Below are 18,530 nucleotides of genomic sequence, written 5' to 3'. Positions count from 1 at the left end.
TCCTGTTCTTCTTAGGTCGCTGTCTCTTGTGATCCCCTTGACCATGAAACTGGAGCCCTGAATACTTGACCCACATTCTCAAGGGCATCTGTTTCAGCCTGTAATTGCCAACATGCCTCATCTGAAATCCGAAACTTTGGCTCTAATAGTATTAACAGAAGCTCTGGCTTTGAGCAAGGAAGCGCAATGGGTCATCTTTGCCTGGATGACCAAAAGCACCTTAAACCACCCTTTCAAAGTTTTGCAGGCTCTGTTTTGTGTTGTTCCCATTGCAGTCATAGATGTGTGATTGGCGGCTCATGATTCTCAGTTTTCATATCATAGAAAAACAAACAAACAAACTGTCCTCTCCACTGCAGAGAATACAGCTGGGTGGAGGTCAGCAGAATCTGCCCTTGCAAGGGTGCTTTGCAATTTTATTTAGCAAAATCATTTATTTGTAGATAAACATAAGGCAAATTCAGCTGCTCCATGCAATGTGCAAGAAAGCAGTTCAATGAACCAATATTATAAAACAACAACATAAAAAGTTACCATTAAACCACTAGGAAACAACTAACTCCCTAAATGTCTATGTATCATCGCTCCATCTAATTTATTTAAAAGCATTTGTAAACCACTTAATATTTTAAGAAATCTCCATGTGGTTTACAACATAAGACAATAAACCATATCATTAAAACAGAAATGCAACATAAAACCAGTAAAACAGTAGCATAAAGCATACAAAAGCAAATAAAAACAGGAATTCGGGGAATCCAGACAGATAAAAACAGGATCAGAGAAAACCTGGGCAAAAAAGATATCTCTTTACAAGATGTCCAAAGCAAATGATGGATGCCTGCTACACATATGGCAGAGGGAAAGAGGGCATTCCATAGTACAGAGGCAATTGCAGAAAATGATATTCTTTAGGGTATGGTGCCAGAGGTAGAATTTCCCCAGATGAAATCTATCATTTATCTACAGAGAGAGAGAGAGGAGAGATATTTAAAGGCAATTATATTTGCAAAAATAATAGGTTTTGATTTTAAAACATTTTAAAATCTATTATCCTCCTTATCTCACTTCATGCAAATACAACAGAATCCAAATGATGAAGGCATTGAAATAACATGCCATTAAATATATACAACTAATAATTAAACCCATTCATCAGCAGGCAATAGATCATTTTTCTCCTTTATCAGATTACACACACATGCGCGTGCGCACACACACACACACACACACACGCACACATTTGGCTTTGGTCTTTGAACAGGTTCCTCTCAGTCTGGCAAGAAAAACAGTTCCTTATTCCAGTCAAAGTGCTCATATCTTCATGGGTATATTCTTATTAAACCATCCATTCTGCTAGGTTACAGACGATTGCAGTATTCATGATGCAATCGCTGTTTACCAGCAATTTGCATTAGTAGTTTCAGTGCTGGTAAAAAATATATATTCTCTACAGCTGTTTTGCTTACTGGGGGTAACTCTATCCAGGCCAATATCTGGAAATCTTGCAAGATGAAAACAAGACACGGCAGCCGTCGTTAGTCAACACCAAAGACCTTAAATACAACCAATTAATTGAAAGCTGCTTATTAAATAGTTTGACACATTTGATGTAATGCATTTAATACAAAGCACCTACAGTTTCGATATTTCATTGTCTCCTAAGGCTATGTTTTCTCTCCATTATTGGAGGCAATATGCTGCTGAATATCCGTTGATGGGAATCACAACTGGGAAGGGTTGCTGTTGCCCTCAGATTCTGTTTGTGGGCTTCCCTTTGGGGCATGTGGATGGCCACTGTAAGAACAGGATGCTGGACTAGGTGGGCATTGGCCAGAGCCAGCAGACACAATCTTCTTATGTTCTTGGTCTGCTGGGAATCTCAACTGGAGAGAGTTGAATGCACACCCTGATTGCCTCCTTCCCATAGGCATCCATCTATGGGAATGCTTGGCTTGATCAACATTTGACCTGATTTGTCAAGACTCTTAAGCTGTTATGTTATTAACTGGAGACTTTCCATGAGCAAAGCCTGTTTTTGGCCACCACTGAACCATGGTCTCTCCCCAATGCTCACCTTTCCTACTGCAAAATGGCAGCACAATATGGTTTCACTACCCCATCGAACTAATGGCAGAGCTATCCCTTTCCTACCCACTCATTGGGTGGACTTTATTTATAATTAGGGCACCTTTCCTTAAATACTTGCAGAACATCATCCAACCTGCCTAAATGGGTATCATCAGTCTACATCTGTTCCAACATTTGCAGGGTCTGGAGAGGCTCCCCCCGCCCAAACTTGGCTGCGAGATTTAATATGTGAGCCGAGATATATTTCACGAAAACACGGTGCTCCGTCTGTGTCTGCATCTGCTCCTTTATATTAGGGAAAGTGAAGCGTTTTGATACTAATTGCAGCGAAACGGTGATGTGTTCACCCTGTAATTGACTTAATGAAGTTCATATGAAACTTCTGAAAATGGTTGGGTAATAGGCTCCCCATTGAGCCCATTGTGGGTGGGAAGGGAGAAACTGCTGTGTTGTGAAGGTAACGTGCCCCCCCAAAGGGTCAAAAACAAGTGTGACCATGGAAAAACTAGTGTTCTCACTATATATATGTTGCTAAATGCTGATACCACAAATGCCACCTCCAGTACATTGGGGGTATCTTGGACTCAAATCACCCACTAAGGTGAGATGTATTTTAATTTAAACTAGGGTCATTTGTTCTAAACTAGCATATTATGATGTTGTTGTTCACACTGGCTAGTCACTTTATTTTAACGAAAAGTAACCTCAAAGCAACTTACAATATATTAAAAAATTAAAACCAGTGTAAAACTAAAGCAAAATAAAAGCTAGAAACATCCATACACATATGAAAGGCAGCCTAATCCATCCCACCTACTAAAGGAGGCCACAGTATCTAAAATTCTCCAAGTTCAAGGCCAAAGGCTGGCTGAAAAATGTTTTTGCCTGGTGCCTAACACTAGCCAGTGATGGTGCCAGATGCAGTTCCCTCAAGACAGCATTCCATAAGGCCCATTCTCATTTTGCCATTCCCTCTTCGCCTCCCTTGGAGATGGCACACTGAGCAGGATCTCAGATGGTGAACATAGGGTGAAGGCTGGTTCATGTGGGGAGAGGCAGCCTTTGAGGTATTGGGGCCCTGAGCTGCATAAGGTTTTATAGATCAAAGCAATTTAGACAAAACCTTTTTCAGGGTTATGTAAGTGTCCAGCCCAGCAATTGCGCTGTCAATTAATAGAACTTACAGGGGACAAAATCAAGCCTCCATCAATGGATAGTCGTCTGAGATGATGGGGAAGTGCTTGGGTATGTATCCTTAGCAGGAGAAACCAGTTGTAGGCATTTCTTGGGCCACGGTTTCCCAGGGAGCTGCAGGGCTGAGTGAGGATTTGAATCTGGGTCTCTGCATTCCTGGTCCAGGATCCTGACCACTGCAGACAAATGTCTTAATTTTAGTTATTTTGATATGGGAGGTGGGAAGCAGTCCCTTTTGGTCTCTAGCAGTTGCTGATACAGTCCAGACCTGGGCAGTGTGCATGGAGGTCCCAGGCTGCCCAGGTGACAAGACTCCGCTCACAATTGCTGTGTTTTAAACTCTGCATTTTTACTCTGTTTGTAAGTCACCTAGATACTATTTTTGCATTAAGCCATGCATTTAGTAGTAATGGAGAAAGATTAGAGCCCTTAGAATTTCTCTCTTTCTCCCTCCAAAATCCCTTCAAATATACAGAAAGAGAAAGAGCCAGACTTTTCCTGTAGACTCACAATCTTCTTATTGGCATGCTAGCTTTCCACATACAAGATTTGTTTATTTTTAAGCAGATTCATTGGAAATGAGCTTTGATTAGCTCTGATCTTCCGTGGCAGATGTAAATTGTACAATAGATGCAAAACACACAATTCATGCAATTACTTTTCTGCTTTTTGAGGGGAGAAGAATGTTTATTATCTTTATTAGAGTACACACAACCAAGGGTCTGCTTTATTATACATCTTGAAGACTGATTTATGGCCCAAACTGAAGATCCTTCCACCCTGAGAATTGCTGTAAAACCAGGGAACACATTAAACTTTAACTACTGTAATCCTAGATAACTCTGCTGTTTGCTTTTACTGCAAGTTTGTGTGTGTTTTTTCTACTGAAGAATGATCCTAACACCTAGAAGGCTTCGGGTGGACAGAGAATGATCTCATGCCTTCAAGATCAAAGCCAAGTACTGCAAATAGTAAAGTAGGAAAGAGATGGTTCACACCAAAATAGTCATCACCATGTACGTACATTCGAATCTGGTCCATTTTTCAGAATCCAACCTTATTTTTAAGCCTCTCTCTTTAAACACGCTACATACCAGGACCAGCGGCTTAAGGCTTCCAGTAATGACACCTCCTTGTCCAAATGCTCCAAGGAATAGTCCATGTATTTAATTACCTGTCCTGGGAAATCACTAGAATGCTTTCCCAAAATGTGTGTGTGTGTAACTAGCAGAGAGATGGGCAACCATTTTTCCCTGTGAGGGACCACATTCCCATGTAGGAAATCTGTCAGGGGCCACATGCTGGCAGTGGAAGGAGCCAGAGACAAAAGTGTTCTAGATTAACTGGGAATAAAGTCTTCCCTGCTTCGATTTTCACCCTTGTCTCTAGGTGCGTCTTGTCTCTAGTTAAGGGCTAACGGAAGTGAAATAAAAATAAGAATCTTTGGGGGGGGGTGAGTATTAGGGTCGCAGAAAAGGAGTGATGAAGGTAAAAATAATGGAACAAATATTTATAGTTAAGTCATCCTGGGTCTCACGTATGAGGCACTTTCAGGTTGACTGGACCTTCACAAAGTTCATTTTCACAATGTCATATAAGATTGAACACCAAACTCTTGAAAAGTCTGGCTGGGAGGGAGTCTAGCAGTTGAACTTGGTTGGCGGCGGGAGAGCTGGTTAAAACAGTTGTGGGCTTATAATGTGTGTGGGAGAAAGTACAGAATGAATTCTGCCATCCTCAGCGATGAATAAGAATAAGAACTAAATCTATAAACTCTCTCCCACACACAGGTAGGTTCTTCTTTTTTAGAATTATTTTTGATAGAATTACTCATAAAATACTTGCAAAGCATTTTCTTGGGAAGGGCTGCAGCTCAGTGCAGAAGGTCCCAGGTTCAATCCCTCTCATCTCCAGGTATGGCTGGGAGAGAACCCTTTTTGGAGTTCTGGAGAGCTACTGCTAGTCATTGTAGACAATTCTGTACTACATAGACCAAAACAGCTTTCTATTCAATTTATTGTCTATTTTTCTTCCAAGGAACTCAAAGTAGACAGTTCTCTCCTGTGTTTTATCTGTACAGCAACCTGATGACATAGGTTAGGCTGAGAGGCAGGTGCCTGGCCAAAAACCACCAAGCAAGCTTCATGGCTAAGTAGGGATTTGAAACCTGGCCTCCCAGGGCTTAGTTCCAACAGTCTAACCACTATACTACCCTAGCTCTGGTGCATGCAGGTTCGTATGGTAGCTGTTAATATCCTGACAACAACCCTGTGAGCATCATGGCTGAGTTGGGATTTGAATCCTAGATCCTAGTCCCTTGCCTCTCTGCTGGTTCAGACTGCAAGCTCATACAGGCAGAGACCTGTCCTCTTTATATTCTGTAGGGTGCCATTTAAATCAGTGACGCTATAATGCATTGATGATGATGATGATGATAATGTAAAATTACAAATCTTGGAAGCAGCCCTCACATCTCACATGCGGAAGGGAATGCCTTTTCCAACAGACTTCATTGTGGCTGCAATAAATGTGCACAGTAGTTCTGAAAAAATAACATAAAATATGTGTTTCCCTCCAGAATTGTTGCTTTATTTATTGCTCTACTTTTTATTGCAGATGTTTGTTTATTTGTCATTTACTGACCAGTTTTATATATAAAAAAACCTTCATCACATTGTAATCTGAGGGCAGTGTCCAATAAAGTAACAAAGGCAAGATTGCAATAAGTACAGCAAAACCCTTTAAAAAAGCTATAATAAAAAACTATATCAAACAGCAAATAAGAACAGATTAATCATAAACTCAAAAGCCCCAACATTAGTTAAAACCAAGACAACACAACTCAACCAGAATATACATTAAGTGGATTTAATGGATTAACCCCATGTGGTTAATCAACTATAATTACTTTAATCAGGTAACAGCCCTAGAAAGAAATCATTCTCAAAAAGCTTTTTTTTTTTTTTTTTAAATTACAGGGATGGTGGACCTGATGTTCCCCGAAGTCATAGCAGCAAACTCCCAGGGGCTGAGGTTCCTTCAGCCCCCCCCCCCCATATTTGAGAGGGCTGAGCTCCTGCAAAGTTGATGGGCATTGCCATTCAAACAGAGTGTGTGTGTGTGTGTGTGTGTGTGTGTGTACACACGCCATGTCATGTGATCAATTATATGGGGCAGGGCTTTACCTGGCCCTCCCCCCAATATTTTACTCAAGTTTGCAACCCAGCCAGAAGTTGCTACACTACAACTGCTGTAATAACCTCTGACTTTTGGCCATGCTGGTTGCTGCAACTGATGGGAGATTCCCAATGGCACCAGGAGGGTCAACACCCCTGTTTTATCAGGTTCATTCTTGGTGTTGCTCCAAGGAAGGTGTTGTACATGAATATTATGCCATCTTATCCTTGCCCGGTCAGTAGGGCTGAGAGAGCCCTGTTGACAAAGAATCAGCCTATTGCATTTCATGACCAAGCAAGAACTTGATGGCTATATAATATTTGAATCCTTCAGCTGCAGGGTAGTATAACCACATTATTGTATGTCACCTTGAGGTTTCATGGAACGCAACAAATACGTTGAAATAATTAATAATAATAATAATAGGCCAGCAGCATTCCACAACTGAAGCTTCAGGATAGTTGTTAACTTAGGAATCAGTTGAAAGAAGGAGTAAAGTGAGGTTCTTTGTGGAGAGAAGATCCCTCCCTCTGCCTCAGCCTTGTTCCATTGGTGTACCTTTGCCGGTAGATAACATTGACTCCCACCTTCCTGTTCAGCCAGCAGAGAGAAGACAGGGGAGCTGATAGGAGGAGCCAGGCAAGTATTTTATCTGGCCAACAAAACTCTGAGCACATGCCCTGAATTAATTTTCTACAAAGTTGCAACTCAAACAAACTTTCCTTTCGTGTCCCATCCCTGTTTGTGCAAGGACATTAATACTCTACACATTTAGAAACTTGACAGCTATTGTTGCTGAGGCCTTGAGCTTGCCATCTGTGATCTTGGATGCCATCTCTGTCTTTTCAAACGTGGACTTAATCTGTAGCTGTTTATTAAATAAAAGCTGGAGTGAATAGTGGCAGAGAGGCACTGGGGACCAGACTCTGCCATCATGCCTGGAGTAAACCTAGCTTTACATACAGTTGTACCTTGGAAATCGAACAGAATCCGTTCCGGAAATCCGTTCAACTGCCAAAACATTCGGAAACCAAAGCACGGCTTCTGATTGGCTGCAGGAAGCTCCTGCAGCCAATTGGAAGCTGTGGAAGCCCCATTGGACGTTCAGGTTCCAAAGAACATGTGAAAAGGATCTAGGAGTCTTGGCTGACCACAAACTTGACATGAGCCAACAGTGTGACGCGGCAGCTAAAAAAGCCAGTGCAATTCTGGGCCTCATCAATAGGAGTATAGCATCTAGATCAAGGGAAGTAATAGTGCCACTGTATTCTGCTCTGGTCAGACCTCACCTGGAGTACTGTGTCCACTTCTGGGCACCACAGTTCAAGAAGGACACTGACAAACTGGAACGTGTCCAGAGGAGGGCAACCAAAATGGTCAAAGGCCTGGAAACGTGTCCAGAGGAGGGCAACCAAAATGGTCAAAGGCCTGGAAACGATGCCTTATGAGGAACGGCTAAGGCAGCTGGGCATGTTTAGCCTGGAGAAGAGGAGGTTAAGGGGTGATATGATAGCCATGTTCAAATATATAAAAGGATGTCACATAGAGGAGGGAGAAAGGTTGTTTTCTGCTGCTCCAGAGAAGCGGACACGGAGCAATGGATCCAAACTACAAGAAAGAAGATTCCACCTAAACATTCGGAAGAACTTCCTGACAGTAAGAGCTGTTCGACAGTGGAATTTGCTGCCAAGGAGTGTGGTGGAGTCTCCTTCTTTGGAGGTCTTTAAGCAGAGGCTTGACAACCATATGTCAGGAGTGCTCTGATGGTGTTTCCTGCTTGGCAGGGGGTTGGACTCGATGGCCCTTGTGGTCTCTTCCAACTCTATGATTCTATGATTCTATGATTCTATTCTAACGTTCACAAACCAGAACACTCACTTCCTGGTTTGCAGCGTTCGGGAGCCAAAACGTTCGAGTTCCAAGGCGTTCAGAATCCAAGGTATGACTGTACTTCAATTATCCTTGCCAATTTCTGTCCTTAGTCGGGCACTCTAGTCCAACCTCCCCATGTCCATCAGAGACCAGCCCCATCAAAGAGTCTCCATGCCTTCCAGCTTGTCCATGGGACTGGATTATACTTGTATGTCTACCTGCAACAACCAGTGGGGACTTGCATATGTGAATGGGCATCCCCAGATATAGCACCACAGATGATCAGTTCACAAGTTCAGCTACCAGTCACAATAAACTGACTGGTTCACACACAACAGATTGTGGAATAGGGGTCGAGTGTTTAATTGTCATTCCCCCCCCCAAATGTATTCATTTTATAACACAAATAATAAACACAAACAGAAAAGACAAACAATACAAACAAATTCTTGTCATATCCTTATTTTTCTAAACATTGTTAAGCGGGCTTCCCCAAGTCATATGTGGTGTCTGTGTATCAAAATGTGTGTATATCACAGTGATATAGGGATATTAATGTTATAAATGTCTTGGCCTTCTTCATTTGAATCAAACATTACTACAACCAAAGTGGCAAGTAACTGCCTTATTGGCTGCAGTACCATTTGATTCTCCTTCATGGATCACTGCCATGTCATGGTGAAGGAGCTTGAATAACTCAGAGAAGCTATGAGCTATGCCGTGCAGGGCCACCCAAGATGGACAGGTCATAGTGGAGAGTTTTGATTAAACGTGATCCACCTGGAGCAGGATCACAGCATCAAGAATCTCAGGATTCTTTGGGTAAAGCCATAAGTGTTTAAAGTGGTATCAACAGTGCTTTATTACGTAAGGTGCAGATATGGCCTAGATTTGTGGGCTACCACTTCCTATAGTCTTTCTCATTCCCCTTATGGCCAGTGCCATTTTGGCCTTCCTTCTGTTTCCTACCACTGCACTGTAAAAAAAATCCTCTTGAAAGCTCCCTGCTTTAAACAGCTTGCCTTTTGCTTCTGTAGTTGAAGATAGCTGACAGCCTCAGTGTGGCATCTACTGGGCAGCCATGCATTTGGAGTGCCACCTCCTCACACTCTGTTCTGAAGCCTCAGGCCAAACGGTTGACGTGTGCACTACGGTACCTTCTCACAGGTGCAAAGTGGCAATCGGGATCTGTGTGGTTCTTTGGGGCAAAGGAGAGAGACCGCCCTGAAGAACGCTGTGACCTGGAAGCCCCTGTGGTGCAGATCTCCATGGCAACACAGAGAACATGTAATTAACACCCCATGGTAACTGAGCTCTACTACTGCTCGGAGAGCCGTGCCAGCCGTGATTCCATATTGGAAATCCTAATTTCCTCAGGTCTCTCTCTCCCCCCACCCTGTTCTCCTTTTGGGCGCATCAGCATCCACACAGTTCATCTTTGCGGAAGACCTCAGGAAATCCACAAACAATTGTGATTGCTGTACGAAGGGCCTGGAACAACTCTGTGTGGAGAAGGCCACACACACACACACACACACACACACACACACACACACATATTTAAACCACTATGGTACCATACTGTCCAACATTTCTCCAATGAAAATAGGGCTGTCCCATTCCATAATGAGAATTTTACTGTTTATACCCCACACATCTAACTGGGCTGCCCCAGCCACTCTGGGCAGCTTCCATGAAATATACTCAGAGTCGAGTAATAATTTCATGTTCTTTATCATAGGAACAGTGATTGAATTTCCCCCCAAACCTCAGGCTTTATATACATTATTTACACAATGAGTACTGTCTGACTGATTGGGTCCTGGAGCCTGATTGGGCTGCTCCTGCAGGCCAATCAGGTTGTTGCATTCTAGGATCCTACCTGCCAATTTTCTAGGATCCAAGCTTAGTACATAACATTCCAAAATATAAAAACATAATTAAACGTTGAACTTTAAAAAACAAAACAAAAAAACTTCCCTATACAGGACTGCATTCAGACGGCTCAGGGGTCAGATAATTCCACATCTTCCAACATTTCTCCAATGAAAATAGGGACGTCCCAAGGAAAAGTGGGACATTCCAGGATTAAATCAGAAACTGGAACGGCTTCTCTAACTCAGGGATGTCCTTGGAAAATAGGGACACTTTGAAGGTCTGTGGTACCACTTAAAAGAGTTGTGGTTTCCCCCAAAGAATTCTGGGAGCTGAAGTTTGCTAAGGCTGCTGGGAGTTGTATGGAAACCTCTGTTCTGCTCCCAGAGCTACAATTTCTAGAGTGGTTTAAAAATCAATTCCTTTTCACAAGGTACTCTGAATTTGTAACTCTGTGATGCCTCCTCTTGGGACCCGTAAACTACAGCTCCCAGAATTCTTTGGGGGAAGTCATGAGTCTTTGAAGTGGTATCATAGTGCTTTAAATGTACGGTGTGAATGTGGCTTGTTCTTGAAGTCATACAGAATGACATTAGCTGGCCCTCCCTGCCCAGGAGGTTTGCAGCAAGAGTATGAGCAGAAGTGGCTGGCTAGAATGGCATGTTTGTGAAATTTCTTCATTGTCTTTGCCTTCTTCTTAGTCTTTTATTCATTTGTCTACTTAAGAGCATAAATTGTTGCTGCTGTTATTTGTTATCATTAATCAATTGCCTTCTATGCAATTGTCTCAAGGTGCTCTGAAAGATGTTGGGGGTCATGAACCAATATATACTGGGCTTTATATGTCAAAACCAGCACTTTGAATTGGGCTCTTTATGTTGCAGGCAGCTCCCCACTTGTGTGCAACCATGCACATGTGCGGCACTGGGAACCCAGAAGTGGGGAGCACCCTGGAGAGTCCTCGTGGCTCACGAGGAGACCCTCCACAGGTCTTCCACTTCTGGCTCTGGGGTGGGTCTCCTTGTGAGCCAGAGGGGCAGTGGGGCTTTGTTGAGGCTGCTCAGCTGATGTGCAGGGTAGCAGCGGCGGTGGCTGCAATACCCCACATGTCAGCTCTTAACTGAGGATGCTGAACAGCCTCAATAAAGCACCGCTGCCACTCTGGCTCACAAGGAGACTCTTCATGAGTCACAAGGACTCCCTACTTCAATAAGGGTGCACCCCACATGTGCTCATTTCCCTTATGCGTGTAGGGGCCCGGAACTTAACTCCTGTGTAAGTGGGGAGTCTCCTGTACTTGAAACTTCATGTTTGTCAGTGCTTGGGAATGAAAAGAAACAAACAAAAAGAAACTTAGTGACATTTAGAAATCAGTGGTTAAAATCAATGCAATTTTGAAAGTTCAGTCCACCATTTTGCTTCAAAATGGCTTCCAGTTGTATCCAAACATAGGCAAAACTTGCTTCTTGATCTCGGGGACCATCATGCAAAATGCGGCCATGCTATCTTCAGAAGTGTCCATATGCATAGTGAACAAGCTACTTCCAAAAATATATAAAAGATTAGTGAATTTACCCCTCAGTGTTGATCCTTATGTATGGCACCACCTGGGTGTGAGATCTGATGATGTTCCACAAGGTTTGTGAAAGGATAAAGTTAGGGGGGGAAATGTAAGGGGGACTGAGCATGCTCAGTGGCCATGGAATGCTGAATGCTTGCTGAGTGGAAGAAAATGGGTAATGGGGGAAAATGGGGCTGTCGGGCACCGCAAACAGGAGCACTCTGCACTGCAACCTTTTGTTGCTGGTCCCCCTTGTTTCATCTCCTCTTATATGAAATATAAACTAAAAAGAAAAAACTACTCAAAGACTTATTATTTTGAAACACATCCCCTGTTTATGTGTGTGACAATGTTGAAGAAGTTAATCTCCAGCCATTTTAAAAACATATATTTGCCATTCATTTGACTTGACTAAGGGTAACCCCATTTTGTTTCCCTCGTGAACTGTCTTGATAAAAAGAACTCGGCAATCAAGCGCGGTCGCACTGGAGTGAATCTGTTTAATCAATTAAGGCAATCAGCTTTGTCCCTGGCAAATTTCAGTTGTAAAAAGAAAACTAAGCATTTAATTAGAAGGGTTTGAAGCAAAGCAAGCACCATATAAATATATATTTATCCTTCTTAATAATGAAAATTTATATCATCTCACCATGGTATCTGGAGACTGCAAAAGAGTTTAACATCTTTTTAGCCCATTAAACAAACAAACCAATTATTGCATTTCCTCTCTCACTTCCTCTTTTGTTCCCTGATAGGCTTGTTTCAAAGACTGGTGACAGAAAGGCTCCCTGGCCAATCTGCAATTAGGAGTGCAGTTTAAGGCTCCTGTTTGGACACTGGCAGCTGCATATTCCCTTTCCTGTCACCTGACATTACATATGGTGGCAGGTGTCGGGCAAATGGGTGTGGATTGAAGGAAACTGCCTATTGGGCCAAATTGAGGCCTATGCTGTACTTAATTAGGCACATGGGCTGAAGGTTCCCAACCCCTGATATAGCCCATCATCATCCATCACCCAATGTTGGACAGTTGGATCCCTCTGAGAAACTCACAAAGCATGAAAGTCTCCATGGTTGCTGAGTTCTGAGTTTCTATTCAGCAGTCATGGCTGATACAGAACAATGGACCATTCCTCTTTGAGGTTGCTTTATAGCAATGGTCCAGCGTATGGTCTGAAGGCACAGGAGGCTACTATTTTGCTGCTGCTAATCACATCTGGGTCTGGTCAGTTCCTGGATGAGTGGTTCCCATTCATATGACCTCCATATTGGGTTCCATGATGGAATAATGATGGGATAGAGTTCATAGAATCACACAGTTGGAAGGGACCCTGAAGATCATCTAGGCCAACCCCCTGCAATGCAGGAATAGTCTGTTGTCCCATATGGGGATCAAACCTGCAACCTTGGCATTATCAGCACCATGCTCTAACCAACTCAGCTATTTGACCAAAATAAATCAGCAAAAATATAAGAATAGCTGGACGTTTTCAAACGAAATAATGCACACAAATTGCATTTTTAAAAATCTTTTTTAAAGGTTCAGTGTTTTGCAAGGGAAGTGCTTGCAAGAGAGAGATGTTATTGGGAATACAATATTTTGACTTTGAACCTCTGCCAACTTCAAAAATTAGAGGAGGCACTACTTACAGAAGGAGGAAATCTACTCTGTGCTGTGTTAAACTGGCACTCTTTTAAAACAATATTCTGATCAGTAAGTCAGACACTTTAAATAACTGAATTAAAAATTTAACCAAGGCTAACCCCTTCAGGAGTTTCAATTTTGGAAACATGGGTTGTAATTACACTCAGCACAGCCTCATTTCAGATTATTTTGTCAAGCCGTCATTTACAACTGGCGAAAAAATTCTGGTTGTACTGTTAAGCTAGGTTTGAAAGCAAAATGAAGCAGAGAGAAACAATGGCCACATTCATATATTATTGGAGGGGGGAAGCCCATGTGAACCCATTAAAAGGCTATCTTCAATCCTATACTCCCCCCCCCCTGCCCTTGTTCCTGAGTCCCTGTAGGCATTTGATTCTGTGGAGCAGGTCTTAGTTTAAAGATAAAGACTTTCATTTCTGTACTGTAGAAAGCATAACTGTTCCCTTGCTTGCAATTACATTGCTGGAACTATGATCCTGCCATAAAATAAAAATCAGTGCATGAAATATTCACCAGCACAAAAGAAAAATACAAAGTCAGAACTGTCTAAACATGGGTTTGTGCATATTTAAAAATTGCTCTGTTGTCGTCCCCCTCCCGCCACAGTTTTATTTCACTGTGGAAGAAGCATACTTGGAATGTAAGCTCAATCCGCAAGCCATTTAGGTACAATTGCTTGGATTTAACCCAAGACAGGCTATAAAATAATATTAAAGGGAACATTGATAATAAGCTTGGCAAGGTGTTGGATCCCTTCCACCAGCTTCAGATTGCTTGCAATAATATGTTTAGAGGTTTAACCACACCTTCCAGGGTTGAACCTATGAATCTGCTTATATTATGCTATACTGTACTGTCCGATTGCTGTTTCCATCCCATTACACATTACAGAGGGAGGAATCCCTGAGCAGCTTACAAATATTGGTACTAAGACAGCCCCAGCCCTCAAGCTTACAAGCTAAATAACATGACACAAAAGGGCAGGGCTTTTTTTCAGTGGGAACTTGCCAGAACTCAGTACTGGTACCTCTCAGGTGGGTGCCATTGTCATTCAGAGAACAAGGCAGCTGGGTGAGAACGATTTGCCAGAAGCTCCCTGCTTGAGCCTGCAGACCTGCATGCAGGAGGACTTAGAAGAGTTGAAGGCAGCTCTTCCTGGACTCAAAATTTTTTGGTCGCAGCTGTTGCAGCGACATGTGTGACATGGTAGCCAATGCCCAGCTGCCACCGAGAGGGCCAGGAAGTGCGTCCAGAGTGCAGTGGCCAAGAAGGTTCTGGCCTTGGGCGGGACAGTGATCCGTCACCCAGGCATTACCTTCCGTGATGCGTCTCGTTACAGGCTTGATGGGGTTCATCTGTCTGTAATTGGGAATGATTTGTGGCTGACAGCAGTGTCAGCGGGGTTAAGGGACTGGTTACAGGTGTGAGAGGTTGGTGGCAAGCGCGGTGCTCGTGTGGTGGATAGGCACTGGTTCAAGGTGATAGGGATGGGAGAGCGGTCTCTCCATCCCTATGTGAAGGGTATTCTGTTAAAGGAATCCAGGGACTCAGCTAGTTTGGTCAACCCCAGAGAGGGGGTTGTGCCCGTGCCTGAGTCCAGGGGGGCATCTGAGTGGTGAACATAGTCCGTTCCCGGCTTTTCGCCTACCCAGGTGTTCACCCTTGGCTGACCTATGCTGGTGCCCTTGGTCAGCGCTGCCTGCAAGGGTGCAGGGAGCTAGTCAAACCAGTGCCTATGCAACCAGTCACCTTCTGTAATCAATAAAGTTGTGGCCTAAATTCTGCCAAGAACCAAAACTAAAATTTGAGTCAAGTGTGAATTTATTTAGGGGGGAGGTCTCTGGGTCTGAATATGCAATAATGACCAGTGTGAATGGAAGAAGTTAAAGGAGTTGAAAGTTGCAGGTCTCTCAACAGCTGCTGGAGAGGCCCTTCAACCCTGACTCCCTCCCATTTCATGTAGCCAGATGGAATGGCTTCTGCAGATGACAGCTGAAGGAGGAGCATGATGGAACTGGTCTCTCAAGACAGCAGACCCGGCAGTGCTGTCTTTCCCATTGCTGCAGCCTGATTATAGTGGAAGATCTACTCTGTTATGTGCTGTGTTCATTTACATATTATTTGAAATGAGTTTTTGCAGCAGATAAAATGACATATTGATGTTGATACATTTATGTACCCTGGACTTAAGATCCACCCATCACCAAATGAGATGCTTTATTTTTCTACAAAGGTATCAGGTGCCGTGGTGGGTCTGCACCACTCACTTGGTCTCCTTCTGGTTGCTGCTGCATACCAGGATGGAAGGATAGGGCAGTTGTGAGGTGCAAACATGCCAGCAGGATTGCCAGATTGGATTCACTGGTGTGTTTGCACCATGCTGACCTTGGCACCACCTTGCCACTCACAGCCTCTGTTCTATGGGGAGATGAATCCTGAAGAAGAACCACTCCAGGAATTCACAATCTAAATATTAACATTACATATCCAAAAGAGAGAAATAGAGAACCACAGGGAGAGTGGTTTACCAGGGACACAGAAAAATCTCAGCCTAATATTTCCAGTCTGTTTAAGTTTTATATGTGGGTCATTTATAAGTAAATCCTATCTTGTTCTCATATTAATTTCTGACTTTAAAAAATAAATAAATCAGTGTACAGTATTTAAATAAGTTTATGCATTCTTATTTTCTCCAAAAAGACACACTTCTCTTAAAGTTCATCTCTCTAAACGTATTTTATCCTAAGATACACATCATTATATAAGGTTGTTTTTGTTTTGTTTTTTCATTTAAGCCAAGAGCTACAATGCAAAATTCAGAGCATGGTGAAATCCGAAGGTTAAATGCATTCCAACCCACACATTAATCCAGGAGTGGTGGTTTATGTCTGCTTGCATTGGAATGTGTAAAGAAGAAATTCCTCAAGCATCTGTGACTGAGACTAGAAAATGTATAATTTAATGTGGGTTGTTGTTGTTTTCATTGGATGCCCCTCTATCCCCAGGAACAGTTATCATATTTCAAAATTTGAATCAACCCTTCTAATAAACTGTTTTGGGTAAACGATTTGATTTGCAAAGGGGAAAATGAGAAATAACCCCCCTGCTTCTCACCAGAGCTTGACTGCAATGTAAACACTACTGTTTGGTGTTGTTTTTAACTTCCAACAAATCAAATATTAACATGATTAAGAATTCAGATTGACGTCTCAGACAGGGAAGAGCTGTAGGAGGTGATGAAAGACAGACGAGGAGCGTATTTGATCTGGCAGCATTTCATCTTCATGCCACCATTTTACCCAGAATTGTGGGGTAAGGAAACAAAATGGTGGTTTCTCCTACTGTGATTAGTCGGAAATGTTCAGAAATGGAAACGCTTTGCAGTGCTAATGGAAGGAAAGGGGCCTCCTGACTAATGCAGGAAGGGAAAACTGAAGTAAGGGATCAATTAATTCTTTGCACACTGCAATACAGACAGACAGACAGTTTGCACAGTTGAAAGCAGCTGTATTTTGTTGCTACGCATCGCCTTCTCACATATTTTGCTTGAGGTTGCTACCTTTTAACCTGGAAAATCTGAAGGGGAAAAAAGGGTTATCATAGTGCTGGGAAAGATACAGAAAAGAACAACTCAAAACATCAAGGGTGCATCAAGGAAAGGCTAAAGCTTGAAACTCAAAAGGTGAAGGGAGAAAAGACAGGAGTTTATAAAATTAGGAGAGAGGCAACAAAGAGAAGCACTTCTGCCTTGCTGCGTTAGAAGTCTCAGGTGGCAAAGATTTTGGGCTGATCCAAGATGGAGGCAATGTTGGCTCCAGGTTTTCAAGAGATGCCCCACCCCCCAGGAAAGACACTCCATAGATCCTCCCTCCCTCATTGAATCTCCCTCCTCCCTGCTGCAAGGCCCAGGGGGCTTCCTGTCTGTGGAGCCTGTGCTAGGGCATGGGCCCCAGATAGATGCCCAGCCATGCCATACCTTGATGCTGTGCCTAAAGGGGGCACACAACACCATGCCTAATTACGGAATTTACCACCCCCATGTTTATTTTTATGTATCAAGATTTATAAACTGTTTGATTAAATAATAAAAACTCTTAAGTCAGTTACAAAAAAAACACAACAGCAATGAAATTACCATTCAAATACAGTTAAAAGCAGGTGTTTGTAAATATTCAAAAGAGGATTAAAAATCAACAGCAAGGAAAAAGAGATTAAACAGATGTCGATATTCTACATGTCTTGGTAGGCTTGACTAAACAAACATGTTTTAAGCAGGTGCAGAAAAGAGTACAGTGAAAGCGTCTGCCTATCGTCAATAGGCAAGGAGTTCCAAAGGGTAAGAGATTGATTTCTTACAAGTGCTGAATGAGTATGATATCACACCTATAACCCTGCCAGTTTCACATACAGAAGTGGCTGAGTAGGCATACATGGGGTAAGGCGATTGTACAAGTCAGTAAAGTTTGATGGCTTTAAGAACATGTAAGTGTCACCCTAGCCAAAGGCTGCTAGCCATTATAGCTGAATGGTTTAACAATATGCCAGATTATTTGTTCATCCAGCTCACTGTTTCATACTCTAACTGGCAGTAGTTCTCCAAGTTCTTGGGCAAAGGTTCTGCTCGTCATATGCTAAACCAGCATTTCTCAAACTTGGGTCTCCAGCTGTTGCGGGACTACAATTCCCATTATTCCTGACCACTTGTCCTGCTAGCTAGGGATGGTGGGAGTTGTAGTCCAAAAGCAGCTGGAGACCCAAGTTTGGGGAACACTGTGCTAAATGGTCACTTCATCTCAGAGGTGGGGAACCTGAGGCCCAGAGGCCAAATGTGGCCCTCCAGATATCTCTAGCTGGCAGTCAGGACTTTCTCTAGGTCACCACCTTCTTCAGACTCAGACACATCCAGCCTTGCTTTGCACCTTCTTAGTGTTTTTGCCTGGCTGCAATTTGCCCCCAGACTCTGATAATGCCTCTTACTTGGCTGGGTGGACGATAGAGAGTGAGTATGTGTGGAAAATAATTTACTGTACAGAGGAGGGGGAGGAATGCATTGTTGTTCTGCCCACTTTTACCTCTGGACATGTCTCCTACTGG

The 18,530-nt window shown here is 42.9% G+C and overlaps 1 long non-coding RNA gene across 1 annotated transcript in view; it reads left to right on the top strand.

Moving 5' to 3' along the window:
- Positions 1-7,927: 7,927 nt before the first annotated feature.
- Positions 7,928-18,530, top strand: part of LOC308468143 — a 37,317-nt gene continuing 26,714 nt past the window's right edge. The window contains exon 1 of the long non-coding RNA XR_013981487.1: positions 7,928-8,401. This is a non-coding gene — a long non-coding RNA (uncharacterized lncRNA). The remainder of the gene's footprint in view (positions 8,402-18,530) is intronic.

The sequence above is a fragment of the Podarcis pityusensis genome (genome assembly GCF_964106645.2).
Source record: "Podarcis pityusensis genome assembly, chromosome: Z".
In the NCBI taxonomy this organism is placed as follows: domain Eukaryota; kingdom Metazoa; phylum Chordata; class Lepidosauria; order Squamata; family Lacertidae; genus Podarcis; species Podarcis pityusensis.
This window is presented reverse-complemented; position numbering and strand designations above follow the sequence as displayed.